Raw genomic sequence first — 22,043 nt, 5'->3', positions numbered from 1 at the left:
GAGGATAAAGGCTTTAGAAGGACTGACTTACATTAACAGTTAACACCGGCTTTATAATGCCCTTCTCCATGTCAAGGGAAGGATAACTCAAGAATTTCAGCACAAAATCTTCTTCATAAGCATTGCCTGTACTCTACATTTTGTAGAGAGTAATTATAGATATGATAATACTGGAAGGGATAGAGGATAATGAAGATAAGATGCAGATTGATGCTACATATTCAACTACCAATCCCTGGAAGTACAAGCGTTACAGGACAAAATGTACTGACAAGAGCAATGGGCTACACTTCTGCACTGGCATTGTCTGTGTATTCTACTTGTTGGTAAGATTAAATATAGATCTGATCTTTTTTAGTAAATGGTGGGCGAGGGAGATAAAATGCAGAATGCTAGAAAATGAACCAATCCCTCTTCCCATAATACAAGAGTGTTTTGAACACTGGTGTACTGTACAAAAAGTTCTTATATTATGGGACGGAGGGAGTAGCTGTTAATGTAAGTACAGTGATAGACCACGTCCAGTCCTTACAAGAGGACTGCAGAGCTAAACCTCTTCAAAAGCATTGGGTTGATTCTAAATTTATGTAAGAGTCCATACGGATCTTATAATGTCCACCAAATGGACGATTACGAGGCTAACATGTGCAGTGATGCTACATAATCAAACATCTATGAAAGTAAGTATGGTCATACAGGGCAAGAGGTACTCACAAGAGCAATGTAGTGTGCAGTATAGTTGCGAGATTCTGTGGTCCCTTGAGAACGAATGTTCTTCTGCTAACAGTTTTCGTACAAGTGAGACATTAAGGAAAATGCAGAAATGTAGTTCAAATTGTGATGTGATATCATAGACAGTACCTTACGCTGCATCCGAGACCAATGTGTAACAAGATTATTCCAGTCACCGTCGGATAAATGTAGCACCAGAGACTTTATAGAAATTTTGTTCAGAGGCTTGCCATCGAAGTGCACTTGCCTCAGGTAGGAACGATACTTCATCAACGAGTGCTTGAAAAGCGCAACCAACCCTTGCTCGTCATCACAATCCAGTTTGCTCCTCGCCTATTTAAAAGAATGAAATCTTGTGTCTTCTGTCAGTAGAAACATATGCACTAATGACCATGAATAACATTAGTACATTACTTACGCGTAAGTTGCGGAGGAAGACTGGAAATTGTTCTGTGTCTGCGGTATAATCTTTCCATGAAGGAAAGATGCACACAAAGTTCCTGACAACAACATAAGCTTCGTCTTCTAAACTGGGAAGAAATGGAACAGGGGTCCTATTTGCTGCAATTGGGGCTCTCTCTGGTTCGAAAATGGATTTGGCAACTGGATTTGGTGTAATCTTTGCTAGAATAGGGGTTTTGCATCGTACAGCTGGTGCTATGTCAACTGGCATAATCATACTGTTTGCTGCAGTTGGGGTCTGCTGAGTTGGGGCATCAGAAATGACCAGTGTAGTAGGGCTAGAGTCTGCTAGAGTTGGGGTATTTTGCGGGTCAGGTGGTATTGTAACTACACCTAATGGGCTATTTGATTTATCAGGTGCCACTACCTTTTCCAAATACTTTGCTTGTGCTCCTCCACGATCAGCAATCGCCCTCTTCCTTTTGAACGTCTGATACACAAGAACAACATTTGGATGGATAAATATGGTATGATGACAGATGGAATATGTACTGAAAATGGATAGGCAGGGCGTATTCACATACACGATGTGTAAACTAACCTAAGGGCAGTTCAAAAAAGTAGAAGCAATGCAAAGCATCAGTTGCAAGATATGTGCGAGCAATGTAACCTTGGAAAGTTAGAGCAAGTACCTTGATGGGTGAATAAGACAGGGCATCTTCCTCTGACTCCTCCACTAGGGAGCTACATTGACTTAGGTCTCCCTCTAGCTCAGAATCACTGTTAGGATCATATTCTGAGCATGAATCTGAGGTGGAGAGCGTTTGCATTGCATTGCATCCAGACTTGATTTCAGTCCCTTAATGCCAAGTTTGACAGCCATGGCATTGTTCTGCTTTATTCTTTTCATGCGCGCAAGCTCATAATCATTATGATGCTGTTCAGAATCTGAGATTCATGAAAACATAAAAAGTAGTCAGATTATCTATGGAATGCATTGCGGATTAAACTCAGAGAGTGTCTCCCTATAAACCCCTGCATATGCAAAGTTCACCTCCCCAACTGTGCTGACCAGACCACACACAGAAATACAAACCCCTTATGTCTCTATAACAGGCAGGCACACATTTTAAAACTGAAGTAGGAATATTAGAATCATATTAAATTCGTATTTGAACAAATAAACTAAGCAATTATGAGTGGCGTAATGTTTAGCTTCAAGGGTGGAGTGTTGGTAGTGCGACACAAAGCAAGTAGGCAGATTGTATTCCATGAAAAAGATCGAAACCTATGTAAAAGCTGGAAACGACACTTTCTTTCTATACAATGTAGTGTTCGTTACCCACACATGATGGAAGAGATCACATAGAGAAATACTATTCACTCATGTCTACGGTTCCAGTATTTAGAAACAGGGTGGTCCACCCTAAAAGAATATTGACAACAAATATGATAAGGCAAGCATAGATGTAGTGAATCAATCATTTACTTGTGAGCTTACTAGGACAAGTATGTAGAATTGTAACTACAGTAAGAGACCGTCCAAAATCTGAATGAAGAAGTTTGTCTAGCACTTATTGTTTGCAACTAATCGACGTGAATAATTGGATATTATATCGAATGAGTAAGCAAGACAAGTAAAATTGTCAACAAACCTAGCTTGCAGTAGTAATCTGGATCAATGTCACTACGACCAACAATCCAAAATGACTAGTTTCTGTTCTGAGGGTCGGAATTTTGAAAACCCGATGAACTTTAGAGGTACTAAAGATTACCGAAATACATCTGAACCATTAAGTGTAGGTAGCACTGAGCACACAACAAACCCTAATGACAGTCCTCCCTAATGGGTAATGAATCAATTAGAAAATGGGTGATGAGGAGTGGCTGATGAGTGTTGATGACGTATCTCAGGATAAATCGGGTTGGGTTGGTGGGTGCTGCACGCCTGAGCCCTGAGCGGACTGGGAAGGTAGGCACGGCGGCGCGCCCGGGCAGCGGTGACGCTGTTGGGCGAGCGGCTCCTGGCCTCCTGTTAGTCCGGCATCTCCTCCTAGAGTCATGCCGTCCGGGGACGGCAAGTCGCCGGCGAGGCAGGTGGCTGGGGGCGAGTAGAGATCGGAAGCGCGCAGCAGAACAGAGGGGAATCGGGGCCTGGGACGACCCAAAATCCCAGGGTGGGCCGGCCCACCGTGGGCACCCTATAGAGATACACACCCGAGTGGCGAACATGCATTTTCAAAACTAATTTAGGAACATTTAGCTGACCAATTAAACAACTCTGTTTTAATAATATCAGATTCGTATTTGAACAACTAAGCTTGTTTAGCTTGATGGGTGGAGCAGTGTTATTATGACACGAAGCACGTATTCTGATCATATAGTGATCATAAAAGGGGGAAACTCTAAGCATTTTTTTAGCAAAAGAGGGTTTCCCCTCTGATTTCTATTAAAGAAACCACCACAGAACCAACATGATCAATTAAACCCTAAGCATGATCAATTAAACCGTATTATGGCTGTGCCATGGCAGATCTGAAGCTGCAAACCAGAGAAATGATATTTAGCATCCATTGTTTTCTTCGAACTAAGAACTAAATTCTAAGAGCTGAAAAGAAAGTAGAGTAACCAAGTTAAGATCTATTTTCTGGTTGAGATCAAAAAGTTGAGGAGATATGAAGTACCACCTCTCTTGCGGCGCCGTGTAGGCATCGGGGGTGCGATGGCTGTCGGTGGCGTTGAAGCAGATCTGCGACGGTAGACGGGTGCATCGGGGGATAAGTCCCGTTGCGGTGGAAGAGAAGGTCGTGTGAGCGGCCCCAGCAAAGAGGACGACAACACCGATGAAGCGAGAATATGCGATGCAAGGCTATTGGTCCGTCGCCGTGGATGAGAAACATCCATCTCTAGCAGTGGACGATGCGGTCTTGGTAGGCACTCCGGCATGGTGGAGGACGGTGGCGATGGATGTGGTGGAGGACGGCGGCGATGGATGGGGTGGCGGATGGAGGCTGGTGTGGGGATGGGGTGTTCTAGCGCGAACAGTGTATGAATGGGAAAATGGAGGGAGAGGTACGGGGAACCATGTTTTTGGGACACGCCTGTCTGAAATATGGGGAAGTTATGAACTTAGCCCCCGTTTAAAATTTGGACGTCTCGTCGGTTGGGGATAGGACGGTAATCTCGCATCTCGCCAATATTTGCCCAGAGCGATTTCGGGCGAGGAGAGGGTGGTTGGCGCCCATGGTTGGCGCCCACGGTGTATGAACGGGGCTGACAGGTAGGGCGGTTGTGTCACGTCTGAGTGAAGTTACAAACCTGCCCCTATTGAAAATATTTGCCTACATCGATTTCGGCCGAGTCGAGTTTGTTTTGCCGCCCACCGTGTATGAATGGGGAATGGAGGGAGAAACAGAGGTCTTTCGGATGAGCTTGAATCAAATGAGTTTTGCCGCCCATGTTTGACGCCCACCGTGTCGGAATGGGCTTAGAGGCGGTCGTGTCACGTCTAATTGAAGTTACTAACCTACCCCTATTTAGAGGAGTGGAAATCGGGCCGATGGATTGTCCGTGTAATGGGTAGACAGTAATTTCCATCTCCCAAACACTTGGCTTCGGGCAGCCGACGTGGGAGTGGACATTTTGCTGCTTCTTTCGAATTTTGGGACAATAAGCATCCACGTTTGCCCTGGCAACTAAATTCGAATCCATTTTGTATTCCTATATGAATCTTTATAGATCATTCTATGTGTTTTTATATATCTTCTAAAGGACGACAAAGATGTATTCCACTGTCATATATGAATATGGTTTACAAATGCTGATACTCAAATTCAAAAACTAGAATCCAGTTTAAGGTGAATTCGAATATTTGGAACACTTCATGTCCAACTCAAATATCACACACAACATAATGTGTACTCCCATTTAGATATGTACACAAGCGATGTATCAAGATTCAAATACCGAGTCAATCAACCAAGAATGTACAGAACTAACAGACATATAAACACTTATAGAGTATATGGATCAATAATATGAACTAACATACATAAGCCAGGCCATTGTACTTTTTTTTGGCTACAATAGCATCCTTTTTTTAGCCAGCATCTTGGCCCTTTCCGATGCGTGCCACTTATGGTCCATCTATACTACTACTATTGCTGAATGCACATTCAGCCCGATTGGCATATTTGTAGGTCTGGCACAGCAATTCAAATGAAATGTCTCCGAGTCTTATCAATTAATACAGACTTGTGCTCAAATAAAATTACAAACAAACAAAAAACAATTATTACATGATCTCTAAAACAAATGGTTTGATTGATTACATGAACAGACAACACAAAGGTTATTCAACTATGGAAAGAACATTTCACCTATGATTTACCAAGTAGGAATTTAATTTCCTTTTTTCCTTCAGGACCTTAACAATCTGGCCAGTCTTAGCTTGCTTCGTTTTGAAATCCACCAAATATTTAATGGTTGTCTTGAGTACTGCTTGTGATTCTGCTGTTTGCTTCCTCAACATGTCAACTTCATCTCTAAGTGCAGAAGCGGAATCTCTTTCTACCACTAGTTTATCCTCTAGAGCATCAGCAGTTGGCAATTCATAATGCACGATTGGGCCGGTGCCACTGCTGTGGGATGATGCAATGTCCATGGCGACCTCGCTCTTTGATCTTGGGCTAACCTATTTTGCCATTAAAGTTCTGATTGGATTCAGAAAAGTTGAAGTTAGCAAAACATCTCAACTGGGAGTTATAACAGCAATCCAGTTAAACAAACAAGGAATTAAAGAGTTTCAATTGGATGCTGAAAAGTAGTTATTAACATCATTGTAACCCACTGTTGCAGCATCAAAGTAGTTAAACAAACAAGTAGATATTTAAGTTAAGGAAAACATGTAATTCTTAACAGTAAGTATCAAACACATAGATAGGCGCGGTCTACAATATGATTAACAGGCTGTGCCGTTATGTAATCAGTAGCAAACTAAATTAAGCCAAGCAACGTAATTGAACAATTTTGCAATAAGTGGCTAACTAAAATTCCGAGAAGCAGGTAACTGAACTTACGCTAGTTCTTTGTACAGGCACACTGCAACTTCTTTTTCCCTTACAAGGTTGTACGAAGGAGTCCATGGCATCAATTGCTTGGATACGCAGTCCCAATACTTCTTTCTTCCCACACTGCATGGGTAAGTCGAATGGTTAATCTGGTAAGATGGTGCATCCTTGATATGTTATATGAGGACGTGTAGTCAGACTAGTTGTAGCCAAACACATCACACTGGCTTTTACTGTATATTTCATGCGATTACTTTTGGCATATCGAGATCTAAGCAATCTACAATAGGATGAAAAGACTGACATCCTTCACATTATTGGTGAACTCAGTTCATAGAAACAAGCAATTCAACCATTCTGTGGGTAAATCAAAAGCGCCACTAGAATATTTTTCACTATCCAATCATACACGCAAAAAGGGGCAACGCCACCATAGGGGCTGGTATGGGCGGCCGCCTCAGGTGGCTGGAAAGTGTGCACCTAGTTTGAGTCGTCCAAGTTGGCCCATGCTAGTTTTGTTCGTCCCAACGCACGAGCAGGCAATGTAAAAAATGAAGAAAAATGTTTCAATTTGGATGGGCCAATAACATAAGTGCAAGGCAGGCCTATAGCAGGCTCGCGACCCAAACGAGCGCCTCCCATATCGATCGACAGCAGGAAAAATCCCAATTCATTCGCTCCAGCCTCCAGTCTGGTTCGCTCCTAACCTAGCCGCCGCTGGACAGACCGACACAACACTTCCCCGCGCCCTCGTTGGAGGGCGGTCGCCGGGCTTCAAGCGAACTGAAGGACAAGAAGATGAAGATCCAACCCTGGGTGTAGCCTGCGTGGGAGGCAGCGGCGGCATCACGGGCATGGCATCGAGCTTGCGCAAACGGACAGTCGCAGCTTGCAAGAGTAGCCTGCGCAACGAGCAGGTACATTACATCCCTGATTATATATAATTCAACTCTTCAATTTCTGGCCAATAGTTAAACCTGACGGTGTTGTAAAACTGCTTGTATGTAGGGAATCTATGAGAAAATGAAACCAATTTCTACTTATTTTATAACTCCCCCAATCAATACTGAACTGACTGAATCTGATGTATCTAATCAAGTTTCCGGTGCAAACATACAAGCTCATGTTGTTCTTGAGCCTGAAGTGTCTTATGTACAGACTGCTAATGAAGGATTTGATGCAAACATTTTACATGCTCCTGGTGATGAACATATAGTGTCTAATGAGGGATCTAATGCAAGCATTTTGCAAGCTCATTGAAGGATTTAGTGTCTAGTGATGATCTACTATGTTGAGAGAGACAGAGATTTGCAGGCATTGATGACAAGCAAATTATAGTGCATTTTCATAGCTTGAGGAAACGTCGAGGCCATCTACCAGAAAGTCCCCGTATCATGACAACATAGCATAAATACTTTTCTAATCTGTTGTTTGAAACTATTGGCATACTTGTGCAGGATAGATATATTGATATGCAGTTTGCGCACTAGTTATACGTGCAATTACACTTCGATATTTCCAGCCAGAGAACGAATAATTCAAGCAGGTACAGACCATGTTTGTAGTCCTTGTACACCATGTTGCATTTTTTGGGTGCTTGCATCATTTAGCGTTTATAATCTGAACTACTTTGGATCATTAGCTGGTTTTCGAAGTGCATGTAGCTTCACATTTCTCAAGTTATGTTGATTTCCGGAGTGCAAGTGCCTTCGTATTTTTTAAGTTAAATGTTCGCCCCTGGTAACTTGAATTTGTGGATCAGCCACTGCACACAAATCAAATACGAATGCCAGTACGAATTAAATGAAATGCAGGGACTTACGCTAGCTCGTTGTACAGGCTCACTGCAGCTCTGCTTGCGCTTGGGATGTTCCATGTACAAGTCCATGTTACCACTTGCTTGGATGTGTAGGCCTTGTGCTCCTTGCATCCCCCTCTGCATTTTTGACACGGTGAATGGTTGATCAAATAAGAGGAATCGACCTTGATGTTGTACCGGAGGACAGATACTTACAAGGTTATACGGGTGTGCAGGATGTGTACCAGATCCCGTAGCGCCGTCATGCTTCGCTAAAAAATGGATTTGCTTGTTTCAGATGATATCTCCAGAAGAAATAAGAGTTAAAGTCAGAGTTGCATAGGCGTGTAAGCTAAGAGAGCAGTGAAAGGATATCCAAACATCGTCGGAACAATGCACAAGGGAGTGATGTGTGGATACCTAGTTCGGGTCGGCATTTGGGCATGCTCGCCTAGCTAGAGTGCGGGTCACTTCAGAGTCGGTTAGGGTGATGCGCTGGCGTTGGCTGGCCGCGCATGGATGCAGATCTTGAGTGGCAGCGGAGCGCTACGATGCGGTGGACGAGACCGTTGGTGAAGCCCCAACGACCTCGGGGGGCGGAGGTGCAACGATGTGCTCGGTGAAGTAGCCCCGGTGAGCTGGGAGACGGCGTCGGTGAAGCGCACTTGATGCGGTGGAACTCGGTGTCTATGAGGCACGTCGGTTGCGGCGGCCGACGTTGTCGGTGGACCACCCGATGCGGTGGACGAGGGCATAGATGAGGTAGGTGCAGCGCGACCGTCGTCTTCGTCGTCGTCGTCCGACACAGAGGTGGGGAATGGTGGGGAAAGAGATGAGACGAGGGGCGATTCGAGGGTTGGCGGCGAATTAGGGATTTGAGCAATCTGGGCGCGGAAGGGGACGATGGAGAAGAGAGATTTTGCAGGGCTGGAATTGGGGCCGCCAGATATTTCAATCCGAAACGTGGAAGCGCGAACTTATATTGTCGTCGTCCTTTTTTGGGGGGGAGGGGGCGGGGGTGGGTGGCTGGGTGCTACGCGTCCGTCCGACACACGCGACCACCCCGACAGGACTATGCTTCGGTGCCTTAAGGCACCTGCCTTTGTGTCCATGACATGTGGGCCCAACAGGTGGCTGGCCCACATGTCAGTGACCCAAAGGAAGTTGCCTTTAAGGCACCGAAGCAGCATCCACCCCGACACGACCCTGGTCTGCCTGGTGCGCCTACATTTGAGAATGCAAACGAATCTTCTTTCATTTGCAAACGAATCTGTATGTATTACCATGCCCGTGTTTTCCTTGCAATAATTAGTCATTCGAAACGAGATACTCCATCCGTTCACTTTTGTAAGTTGTTTCAGACAACTTAAAATGGACTGTTTTGCACATTGTCTGAAATGTCTTCAAGGTCTTATAAAAGTGAACAGAGGGAGTACTATAAATTAATTAATGAAGAGTTATTTGAAAAAAAATCGAAACGGTACCCACGCTAACGTGGATTAGAGTGTGTGTCACATAATTAGTTATTTGAATTAGAGTGTGTGTTACATAGTTAGTTATTTGAATTAGAGTGTGTGTCACGTAGCGATCTCCAATTCTAACGTGGATTTCGCATTTCACTGTATCCACGCTACTTTTTTAATACAAATTCATATGTATATGATGAACACCGTGGTAGTGAGAAAACTTTTGGATGGATTCAAACATATGACCTACAAAATAGCACAACAAACTGAGTCAATGTCAACTTTTCGAAACTTAGTATGGAACGAATTCGAAATAATTACCCGTATGCCTGGTCCTCAGTTCAAATCTTACAATGTACACCGAATTGAAACATCGATATTATGTCTCGTACTATGTACATTCAAATGTTGTTTTTAGCCCCCCCCCCCCCCCCCCGCACAAACGCTACATACTTCCTGTATCGGTCAATCTTCCTCTCCTAACCACCTTAGGAAGCTATCGATTTCCAACACACGTTTATTCTTTCTCTCCATGTTTCGATCTCTAAGTCTCTCAACTACACAACCCCTTTTTCCACTCTGTTACCAAATGTATTTACCTCACACACCCGCCATTGCACCCCATGTCGAGCTCTCTCTCTCCCCCTCTCCCTCTCACCCTCTCACGCTAAATACATGCATTGCCTATCTAGCCCCCCAACCTCTCATGCGCACGCACGCACAATGTATAGCTAGGTCACTCCCTCGAGATTGTCTCACTCTTTCTTCCGCACGGCGGGCCACACTCGCTCAATCTCACTCTCTTTATCTAAGTCTCGTTTAACCTCATTTTCTTTCACACACAAATGATATATCTCCCTGTTTGGGCCTCGATCGACACACTCTATACTCTCTCACGCAGATTGTCTATCTAGGTCAGTCCATCCAAGCCGCTGCCACTCTTTTGACCTCATGGTGGGCCACGCTCACTCAATCTCTCTCTCTCTCTCTCTCTCTCTCTCCGTATGTCTCGATTGACCTCGCTCTTTCTCGGACAAAAACGATATATCACCATGTTTGAGCCCAGTTCGACCTATTCACATTGTATACTCTCTCACGCACATCGTCTATCTAGGTCACTCTCTCCAACCTGTCTCACTCTTTCGATCGCACGGCGACCCTATGTGATCGGTTGACCTTGCTTCCTCCCATGCACAAAATATATCTACACGTCTGTGACTGGATCATCTCTCAAGCTCTATCTTATAGCCCTCACCCTTGCCAAAAAGCTCAATCGGACAATATCTCTCCAAAGCATATATATTTGTTCAATGAATGTCGGACCACACTCACTTTGTCTCTCTATCTATATGTCTCTCGATTGACCTCACTTTCTCACACCGTATCTTCCACGCGTTGAAGCTACTACCTCTCCATCCCTCGCAAAGCCGGAGCTATTTACATTGCGAGGGGCGCTCCAACCTTGGATTAATTTGTGTAGGCATTCATTCCGGCCGGTTTAGATTATATTTTCGCAGCATTCGGCCCACAACTACTCCGAACACCGTTGCAACCCACACAACTCCCCTAGTTGATTTCCCTCTGGCTCGGTCATCGCTCCCTCGCACGTCCTTTCTCGCCTTCAACGTCGCACCATGGTATTATTGAAAAAACTATGTTGTTCTCTTTAATTATTATAAATAAGCTACAAAACTACACACCGATAGTCCACTTGGAATGGAACAAATTTCGACCCACAAATTAAAGTGCTACAAACTACACATCGAGGGACCCACATGTCATGAAACAAATTTGGACCCATATACAAATTAAAAAATAAAGGACGAGGATCGAACATGCGACCGGGCCTTCAAGCCGCACGTCAATAGGCAACATACGTAGAATAGCAATGTTTGTTGTACCCCCTTTGTTCACATAATGTTTTTATATTACCACAGCCTAATTAATGGATAACATGTAATATTATTTTTAGTACTATTCGCCTTCACTTACTGGTGGGTTCCATGTGTGCTCTCTCTCTCCTCCCCTTCTGCGTTTAGACGCACGGGCAAATAGGAAGAACTCGCGGGCGATGTTGTCGTTGACAATATCTGGACGCGTTCACAAGTCACGGCACCAGTTTCACGTACTAGAAGCACTAGTCAGTGTGTATGTGCAATGCACGTTAATTTGGAAGTATATTAAGTGCATGCGGATATTAACTACTAGGATATTATTTGCATGTTGTCATGTGATTAGCACTATTTTTGGCATGAAATTAACTGCACGCTAAACGTGTTGAGCTCTCGACATTGAAGCAGTCTAGGTCGTTGGATGACAAGGAATACATGTGGCTTGATGACATTTTATATTTAATTTGATACGGCTCTAGCAGAACATTCAATCGATCAAACCATACATTTAGTTCAATTTGACTCCAACTTTAAATTATATGACGATCGATATAAAATAAACGGAAATGATAACGTTCGGATTTTAAGCATGGCAATCCGAACGTTTTTCATTACAAATTTAGATTACGCGGCAGCGGCGGGGGCGTCTCGCGGTGGGAAGCGGCTCCTCTGCCGTGCTCTGTGTGTCGTCGGGTCACTGACCAACGGCGACGGTGGTGTCTTGCGCCGTTGTTGGCCTACTCCTGGACGTTGGCCTAGATTCAAGGAAGGCCAAAATGTTCTGGACTTCGAAGCGAGTCAACTGGCGGGAGGAGGCGACTGGTGTTGGTGCAAGGAAGCGGTCGACGGCGGCCATCCATGCCGCTGAGGGGGGCACTAGCACCCGCGCGGGGACAGGCGCTGTCAACGGCGCGGCGGAGACATTCGTGTGCACGGGCACAGGCACAGGCGCGGACGTCAGTGCACGCGCAGGCGCATGCGCTGGCAGGTGCACGGGCACCGGCACGGTCGTGCGCGTCAGTGCACGCGCAGGCGCATGCGCTGGCAGGTGCACGGGCGCGTGAAAGTCGGCGGGGACCTCGTGGAACCCCGCGGGATCAAGCTCGGCGACAATGTGCGGCTCCCAGCCCATCAATGCCACGGGGATGGGCGCTGGCGCAGTCGGGGCGACGGGAGCCGGAACGGGAGCGGGGACAGGCGCGGCGTCTTCCCGCAAGGCCATTTCAAGCTCGTCCCAAAGCGCCTTATGTTCTTGAGACTCCGGCTGGGTGTCTTCCTCAGGAAACTAGAACACTAAGGGCAGACCATCGTGATGCGCCATGGCGTACGTTTAGGTCAGGCTAGTTGGAGGTAGACGACAGGAGAATCGAAGAGGAAGAGAGAGGATTGAAGCGATACCGGGTAGTGCGGGGTTGATTTTAAACTACGGCCCCGGCGACATTAAAAGTGGGAGCAGTTGGGATGACGGTGGGCGGCAGAGCCTGGTCAAAGGGCTCGCCTCCCGATGAGCCTGCACAGCAGTCTGCTCGCACGCCTCCCTGACAGCTGGCGCAGCGGTCTACTCACACGCCTCCCGTCGACTCACACGCTTGCTCAGACGGCACCTGCCGATGAGAAGCGGGGACTTGTGGCGGCACGTAAACGCCCACGGTTTCAATAGTGAAAGCGTTCGCCTTAATGTGACAGGTCTTTGTTCCAAAATACCTTGGCTCTTCATTTGTGCAACTTGTCATAAGTAGCTTGTCTCAAATTGAAGAAAAAACTTACAAAGTAATATTTGTGCCATATCACGTGACCATGCTTAGTTTCAAGAATTTATGCTCACTTTTGGATTTTCTAAAATTTAAGATCCAGGATTCGAAACAATATCATAACCTGCATCATGCAATAAATTTTCAAGCCGTACATCTATCCTGTTGTATTTCTTAAGAAAGGATTTGGTCAAACATTTTTCTTAGTTAGACTTCAGACAAGTTATATATGCAGAGTAAAAGGATAATCCCTCCGTACCAGTGCATTGCCTGATATATTAACTCAAGTACTAGGCACGAACAAACAGGCTCAATTCTGTGCTCATCCTGGTGTAGTAGTAGTAGTACTAGGCAATGCAGTTGACGGGTGACCTTGACGAGCGGCGACCGATGGAATTGAACCGTGCTCGGCACGGTAGGTAACGTTGTGTAGTTACTAAAGCATCCCTCCGTTGTTCATCGGTAGTCATTATGGACCGGGGACATGAGGGGAATTTCCTAGGGCTGGAATTCTGGCCGCCAGATATTTCGACTTGAAACGTTGAGGCTCGACTGGTTGGGGTTGCCTAATGTGCGTACCACGCACGCCACCGAAGGACACGAGCCTGTTTTTTTAGGATCAACACGAGCCAAGGTCTGGCTGGTATGCTGTTGGGTCCTACCATTCGAGACTATGAAAGGAACCTTTTAAATTGCCGAACTAATCTATGTGTATTACAATACCCGTATTTTCCTTGCAAATACTAATCTCAACGTGGTAATTGATTTATGACGAGTTGTTGAATTAGAGTGAGTTTGTGATATAGTGATCTCAACGTGGATTTCACATTTCATGGTATCCCTAGTAAGTTTTCCAATGCAAATTCAAATTTAAAAGATGAACAATATGGAGGTGAGAAAACTTTGTATGTATCAAGCATATGACCACACACACACACACAGAGACACACACGCACGAACACAACAACAATCCAATAAATATAGTGCATCTATTTTTTCAAACCATGCATGTATGACACGAATTCAAAAATACTCCTTCTATTCCTAAATATTACTCTTTTAGAGAGTTCAACAAGTGACTACATACGGAGCAAAATGAGTGAATCTAGACTCTAAAATATGTCTATATACATCCATATGTGCCAGTCCATTTGAAGCCTCTAAAAAGACTAATATTTAGGAACGAAGGGAGTAAAATGTAAGACATCCATGGTCCTCAGTTCAATATTTAAAATGAACATGAAACTGAAACATGAATATTAAGTCTAGTACTAAAGTACATGCAAATGTTGTGTTTAGGCGGAGCTATGATTGTCGGGGGTCAGCCCCTCGACCTTAGATAAAATTGTGGAGCTCTGTTTAGGGTTGTTTATATTATATTTGTCCTCACCCTCCCAACCACCGATTGGTTGTGCACCCCCCACCCCTCCTCCCCGGGAGAATATCATGTGCCCCCATACCTTAGATGTTATATGCCGATACAAGTTGCTTGGAGCTTGTAGATCTGAGATATAGCAGCTCACATGATGTGTCTTAATATTTTTGCAGGAAACCTTGATGAGTTTGAGAATTGCACAATTTTTTTACAAAAACTACTTAGATGCCCTTTGATCCCATATCCAACGACCTCGAAGCTTGTATCACCATAGCATCTAAGATGAAGGAGGACATCATATTCTCCTGTATGTAAGAATATCATGTGCTACCACACCTTAGATGCTTTGGTGATACAAGATCTTCGGAGGCGTTGGATTTGTGACCCAACACCTCCTCGGTGGTTCGAATGGTTTTTTGCAGAAAAGCCCCAAAAGAGTTCGGCCACTGCTTACAAGCACAAAGACTGCTCAGATGCCATTGGATCTCAGATCAAACAACCTCCAAGCTCGTATCACCGTAGCATCCAAGCTGCGATAGCACCTTATTTTTTCTCGCACGGGAGAGTATGAGGTGCTCCCGCACCGTAGATTCTATGGTGATACGAGTTCATTGAGATCTAACGGCCCACAGTAGGAGGTTTGAATGTTTTTGCAATATACGACTGATAGAGTTTGGGAAATGCGCAGAAAGTACAAGTACTACGCATGTGCCATCTGATCACTGATCATACGACCTAGATGCTCATATCACCGTAGCGGGTAATTAAGCTACGGGGAGCACCTAATATGAGCACTGGGGAGCCGTTGGATCGAAGATGCAGCGGCACACACGAGGCCTGAATGTTTTATTTGCAAAAAAACCTTTGGAGAGTTTGGAAATTGCGCATAATTACAAAGACTACTCCCAAGCCATTGGATCTCACTTCCAATGGTGTAAAAACTCGTATCACCATAGTATCTAAGCTGCGGGGTAGATGTGATATTCTATGCCGCTGTCATTTTTGTTCGTAAACTTGCAAAATACGTGTAACTCGTGCCGTTACTTGTCTAACCGCACAAAGTGTTTGTTCAAAAAAACCATCCTACACTGAAATATCAGAACAACACACGGGGGTCCCACTTGTCATTAATCAAATTTGGACCTAAAACTAACAAATCTGAAAGACGAGATTCAAACTGGCAACCTGGACTACAAAGCGTAAGTCGATAGCCTGAAAAAACGAACAGTTGTTGGCTTTGTCCCATAACTTGATTTTATACAGTACTTGCGTTGAGTAGAGTAGAGGGAGTGCCTCGTCAACACGTGCATGACCGTTGTCTCACTTACTGGTGGGTCCCAGGTCTGAGATCTCAATCTCTCTTCTCTCCATCGTCTAACCTTTGCACGGGCACACACGAAGAGCGGTGCTAGCTTGCCGTGGTGTTATTACAACTAAAAAAAAGCTTGGAAAATAGAAGAATCGCCTAGAACAAGAGACGTTGTGGCTGGCCGAGACGGAGCTAACCACATCTATCCTCCATGCCACGTTTGCATGATGAAGTTGTGTGGCTAGTGGGGTGTTTTCGACCGACTGGCTGGGTCCCGAGGTCGAACCATAGGTACTACGTCTGATACAGTATATTTTTACACACACATTTTTCCTCCGTGCCGAAACGTGGCACACCCTACCACGCGGTTTCGGGGTCCTCCCGGGTGGTGCACGCATATATTCTTCCTGACGTGGGACGCCCTACCGCGTGTTTTCTGGGTCCTCCTCGGTGGTAGCGCCGAAGCAAGTAAATGAGTCGTCAAATCACGAAAGACCACCTTTCCCATCAAGTACATCAGTGAAGCACGGTGGCTAGCTAGTTGGGCTAGTTCGACCGATTAGCTAGGCCGCCGCCACATTTGTTTTTTCACCCCTTTTTATATCTACTTGCCGGCAGGTGAATTTAAATATCCACCGCGGCGTTGCTCTGGTGTTTGGGTGCGATAGGATTTTTAATTTTTTGATTGACGGGAGCAGGTGCGGCAGGATTTTTAATTTTTTGATTGACGGGACCAGGCGCGGCAGCAATTTGTCACAATGATTCCGCCTATAAAAACCCACTGTTCCCTGATGCGAGAAGTCATTGACTGGTGTTTTACCGTGGTGAAAACTAAAAGATTCCCCGCTCCCTCCGCCTTCCCGTAGATTGCATTGCCTTTCAGCCGTTTCACCCCCTTTGCTTCCTCTCCCCATTGCTTCTACCTGGTGCCATGGCAGCGCAGCAGATCATGGAGTCCGAGGTGAGGCGCCTGACACAGGAGCTCCATGCCAAGGATGCGGAGCTCAGGGCCAAGGACGTGGAGCTCCGTGAGCTCAAGGAGGAGAGGAGTGCCATGCTCCTCCGTTATGTGCGGGAGTTCACGGAGCTTCAAAAGCGGCAGGCGTCCACCACAAAGATGCTCGAGGCATCGGCGGCGTTGCTGCAGAAAGCGGGAGATATGATAGGCCGTCAGGGGAGCCACCTGGAGCGCGAGCGGGCCGATCGTGACGAGGTCCAGGATCACCTCAGCCACTTGGTGAACCAAGTTTCCACGCACGTGTTGCGGCTGCGCGATGCCTACCGTCGTGCTAGCGCGATGATGCCGGCCGTCGGGCTAAACCCGTTCGACCACCCGGTCAACTTCAACGAGCTGCGGCTTCCTGACCTGGTCTCCTTCTTCACGTATATCTCCGAGGAGCTGAGCCGTCTCCGCGCGATGGTGGGGGCTGAGCTGGACAAGGAGGGGTTGCGGGCTTCCGTCGCCATTGCCAGGCGAATCCTTTCAGGGCTCCGTCACCAGAATCCATTCGTGCCATTGGACGCCATCTTTGATGAGCTGGCTCCCGTCGACCGGGAGCGGGCTCTGCTGGCAGTTGCACCCTGCATCACCAACGTCGTGCGCCTCGAGAAGTAGAGGGACTTCGGTGGTGTTTAGGCGCCCTCTGCATGGGCATGTCCATCTCTCGGTGCAACATGACCGTTAGATCAAAGTCAGACGGTGCAGATCAGTCACTGTAGCACAAAGCGTGTGGGTGTGTTTGGTTGCATTCTCATCTCAATATAGTTGTTTCCTCTTCGTGTATTTTTGTCAACCTACTAGTGTGGACTCATGCACCCTTCATGCACTCTGCCAAACACCCAAAAGTGGGTCGAGAAGGGAACTTTTGCTCCCATCCCGTGCACCCTTCATACACCTTGCCTAACACTATTCGTGCTTCATACGGTTCATGTTTCATGGAGTACTGTAGCACCGTACTCTCCGTGCGCTATGGACCTAGTTCTGTTAACATTGATCTCACCAAGCATTCTCGACCGGAGAGTCGAAAAAGTGGTACTATGTTACATATAGGAGTAGTTGACATGCGCACAACATCATTTGTTATCATCATATCTTACTACACTAGCAACAAGATTGTGTAGTACTGACGTATGAACCACTGCACATGCCTAGTAGTAGGAGCATTGTGTATGTTCAAGTGGCTGCCGTGTTTCGCACTCCTCCGTTGTAAGAGTGGAAACGCTTGCTGTAATCATTTTTTTCTTCAGAAAAACAATGGACACGCTCTACCGTGTGGATCCTCCTCCAGCCATGCACTAAATTACTCACTTTCGCCGACGTGTGGGATAGCCAGCACCTGGGTCCACCAGCCATGCACTAAATTACTCCGTAGTAGAGTGACGGTAGACTACCCCGATCGAACCGTCGCAGTAATGCCCAATGAGCCGTCAAATCACAAACCCCCCTCCTTTCCAGCAGTAAGTTGGACGGACGAAGCAACCATCATTTCACTCTTCTCTCTCAGCTTCCTCTCTTGAAGAAAACCCCCACTCGCTTCGCTTCTCCCTCATCTCGTTCTTCCTTTCACTCTTCTCTCTCAGCTTCCTATCTGGGATGGACGCCGGAGCACCGGCCGACGTGATGTCTATGGATCTGGCCAAAACCATCGAGGCTCATGGTACGAAGAAGCGCAAGCACCCCGCCGAGACTACCGCAGACAAGCTCAAAGCCATCGCCCTGTCCAAGCCCCCCTCTCCGGGATCCCTCATTAAGCAAGTCCAGGTAATGTCTCTTATTGACGATCTTTTTCTCGATCTTGATCGTATTTTTTCATCTAACACGCAGTACTAGTACTCGTAGTACAACTTTCTGGGTGATCTTGCATGTGATTTTAGTGTGCCAAATGATGGTTCTAAATTCCTCTTTTGACCAAAACATGTGAGAGGTTGACACTGATTTCTTATAGATTACTTTCAACTACTCCCTCTGTCCCAAATTTCTTGTCTTAGATTTGTCTAGATACGGATGTATCTAATACTAAAATGTGACTTGATACATCCGTATCTAGACAAATCTAAGACAAGAATTTTGGGACGGAGGGAGTACTTTATGAACATCAATGCTACCTTTTAAGAGGGTATATTTGCCTCAGTAACTTGTGTTATGGATATTGCATGTAATCCCTCTGCTCTCATGCCTTTGAAGACATGTTCTAGTGTCTTTGTTCACTCATTTATGTGTGTATACGTAGTCATATATGGAGTATAATATCGAAAATCATCTTATATTTCTGAACAGAGGTAGTAATAAAATATGGTTTCTGTTTGAATTAGAACCAGGTCTGCGGTGGAGATGAAGTTCTCAAAGTCATGCCATGCGAACTGGAAGACCTGATGATGAGTTCTACTGCTGAACTATCCAGCTGTTGTGTCCTTGTCGCCACGTGTCCTGAACTAGTGTTTTCCTGTAGCATTGTTGTCAGGCGTATTCTCGAGGCTGTACTTGACCACAACAATTTCCTAGCTGTGCCTTCGATTACGAAGGGTGTGGTTCTTGTAAAGCTTCCCAACAAATCTGATGCGGCCTGTCTTCATCATCATGTTTATGAGTGGAAAGACCACTCTGTTAGGTTCTCCAAGGTTGACAAGATGGTGATGGTGCATGTAGACATCTCACACGAAGTCCATGGCCTAGTCAGTTATGCGGGGTTCATCCCGTAGGTCGGTGGCAAGAAATAGTCTGCAGAGTTTAGTTAGTGCAACTTTGCTTGTCTGTAGTAAGTACTATTGTTTAGTACTTGATTTGTGTTTGTGAACCCTGTATTTTTTATTAGTACTGCCGCTTTTGGTGTGTGAACGGTCTATGTTAATGTCTATGTTAATGTCTGTCCACTCAATTCAGTCTGTATATTTTGAAGTATACAGATCATATTTTTTGTGAGAACGGTTTATCAATTATGGTTACACTCCAATATCTGTATGCATTGCAGGGTTTATCGCACCCACCAGGATTTCCAGTCCCATGGATGTTCGGTCCATACGATTTGTCACGACCTTTGGACTGTCCTGCTTGTGGGAGTAGGCGGGGCCCCTGCGTGCCACACGTAGTTGGACGATCAATATTCTGTTAGTACTTCAACATAGTGATTTCCTGGTAAGGATTCACTCGTGTCACATCAAGTAAATCTTATTGATTTACTGTCTAAATCTTATTGATTCAATGTCATGTTTTCTTTCTTTTCCTGCAATTTTACAATGCAGGTTTTGCCATGTGACATTCATCACAGAATAAACCGTTTGGTTTGCTCTACGATGGCTATTTTTGCAGGTTTCACTTCTTATGTCGTGTCAGTAACGAAGGCATTGTCCATCACTTATATTACTGGAAAAATTGGATCAGTCTGTTATCTGAGTACAAGCTGAATCCCTATGATGAACTGTAGTTTGGTTTAACAAAAACGCCACAATTAGTCCTTCTCGCGTTTAAAAGAAATGAAAAAAAAAACTGGATCACAGTCACGGATCCTAGTCAAGTTAGAAAGCTGATCATAGCAGACCATACACGAGCACCGCTATCTCGCACAGATCGAGCACTGACAGTTGCTCTAGCACTGACAGCGGCAACAACTCAGTCTGATCCAGCTGAGGATTGGGCACCGACCGCGTCAGTGGATCAGTCTGATCTAACGGAGGATCGGGCATCGACACCGGCACCTGCTCCGACACCGGCACCAGCTCTACAAGGAGCACCATCTCCGGCAGCATCAGTGGCTTCAACACCTGCACCAACACTTGCACTTGCATCTGCTCCGGCCCATGCAGTTGCACCGGCAACATACTGGGCTGCAGTTCGCACTTCATATACCAAAGTCCTTACAAAAACCGACATGTCCACCTTCTTGGTAAGCATTGGCCGCCCAAGTGCTTCGTTCTTTTTTCTTTCCTTGTTGTTTCACATGATTCACTGTGTTGATCTAACTGTTTGGGTATGTCTTCTTGTTTGCAAACAGAGAATTCCTAGAGCAACGAGGGAGACGTTCAACAATCCGGGCGACCGCGGCCAAGTTTCTCTTACCACATGCAGCCTTGGTGTGAATGAACCTGCTCAATATACCGTAAGTACAAAGGATGGTCGCATGATGATTGATGCTAAAGGATGGTCAAGGTTCAAATCTAAATCATATCTTGCGGTAGGGGATGATGTCAAAATCGAACTTTCTCGGCAAGGAGAGCTGGTCCAAATCAACTTCGAAATTCTTCAGTAGCAGCACGCAACTGCCGAACTGATCTATCCTCCGAGAGATTTTGATGTAATAATCTGGCATGGTGAAACAAGTGTCCTGTGTGTATAAGTAGTACGACAGTATTATTTATCACATGGTATATCGTTGATAGAATTGCAACTCTGATTGCTGGTTAGGAACTATCGTTCGATTTCATTCCAACAGCTGTCGTGCTTTATTCAATTTTGTATATTCGCCTTGCGATAGCATCTAAAACCAGCGCCGTACCGATCGCTTGCAATATGAAAAGCGCCGAGGTAGAACACATGGGCCCCCAAACATGCAGGGTCGGCCTGCGGCCCAATGTCTAGAACCGTGAGCCTATCTGAGTATTATATTCTTAGCTGAACCCCCATAATGCCCGTGCGTTGCAGAGGGAGTATATTTCTCGGCAAGGTGAGCTTGTGATATAAAATATTTGGATATTTCTTTACAGAGGGAGTATATCTCTGTCAAAAAATATATTTATGTGTAACTAGTTACTCCTGCCTTTCTACTTCCTTTTGCTAATATGTGGGGCAACCAGCAACGGGGTCCATGTGCCATATGCACAAATTAGAGTGCACAACTTCATGGTAGACACACCCTGGTCGTAGCGCCACAGTAATGCCCAATGAGCCATCAAATCACAACCCCCCTTTCTAGCTTTAGCAGTAAGCTGGACGGACGAAGCGGCAATATTTCACTGGGCCTGAATCCCCTTCTCCCTCGTCTGCTTGTTCAGAGAAAACCCCCTCTTGGCGATTGAATAGGGTTTTCTCATGGAGAACCAGGTACGAATTCTTCATCCATCCCCGATAAATCCAAGTCCCTTGGTCACAGGTAATCCTAGGATGGCAGCCGCCGCTGTTGATGCATTTTTCTTCCTACTGAATCTAGTGTGTTTCATTTGCAGTGCCCAAAGTGCGAGTACCCTATAGGTTTCTACGCCCTCGGCGAGACGCCACACTTGTTCCTTCTCATCCTAACAGAACATTTTGAAACGCGC

This window comes from Triticum urartu, chromosome 7A (assembly GCF_056163025.1).
Source record: "Triticum urartu cultivar PI428250 chromosome 7A, HENAU_Tu73, whole genome shotgun sequence".
Taxonomy (NCBI): domain Eukaryota; kingdom Viridiplantae; phylum Streptophyta; class Magnoliopsida; order Poales; family Poaceae; genus Triticum; species Triticum urartu.
This window is presented reverse-complemented; position numbering follows the sequence as displayed.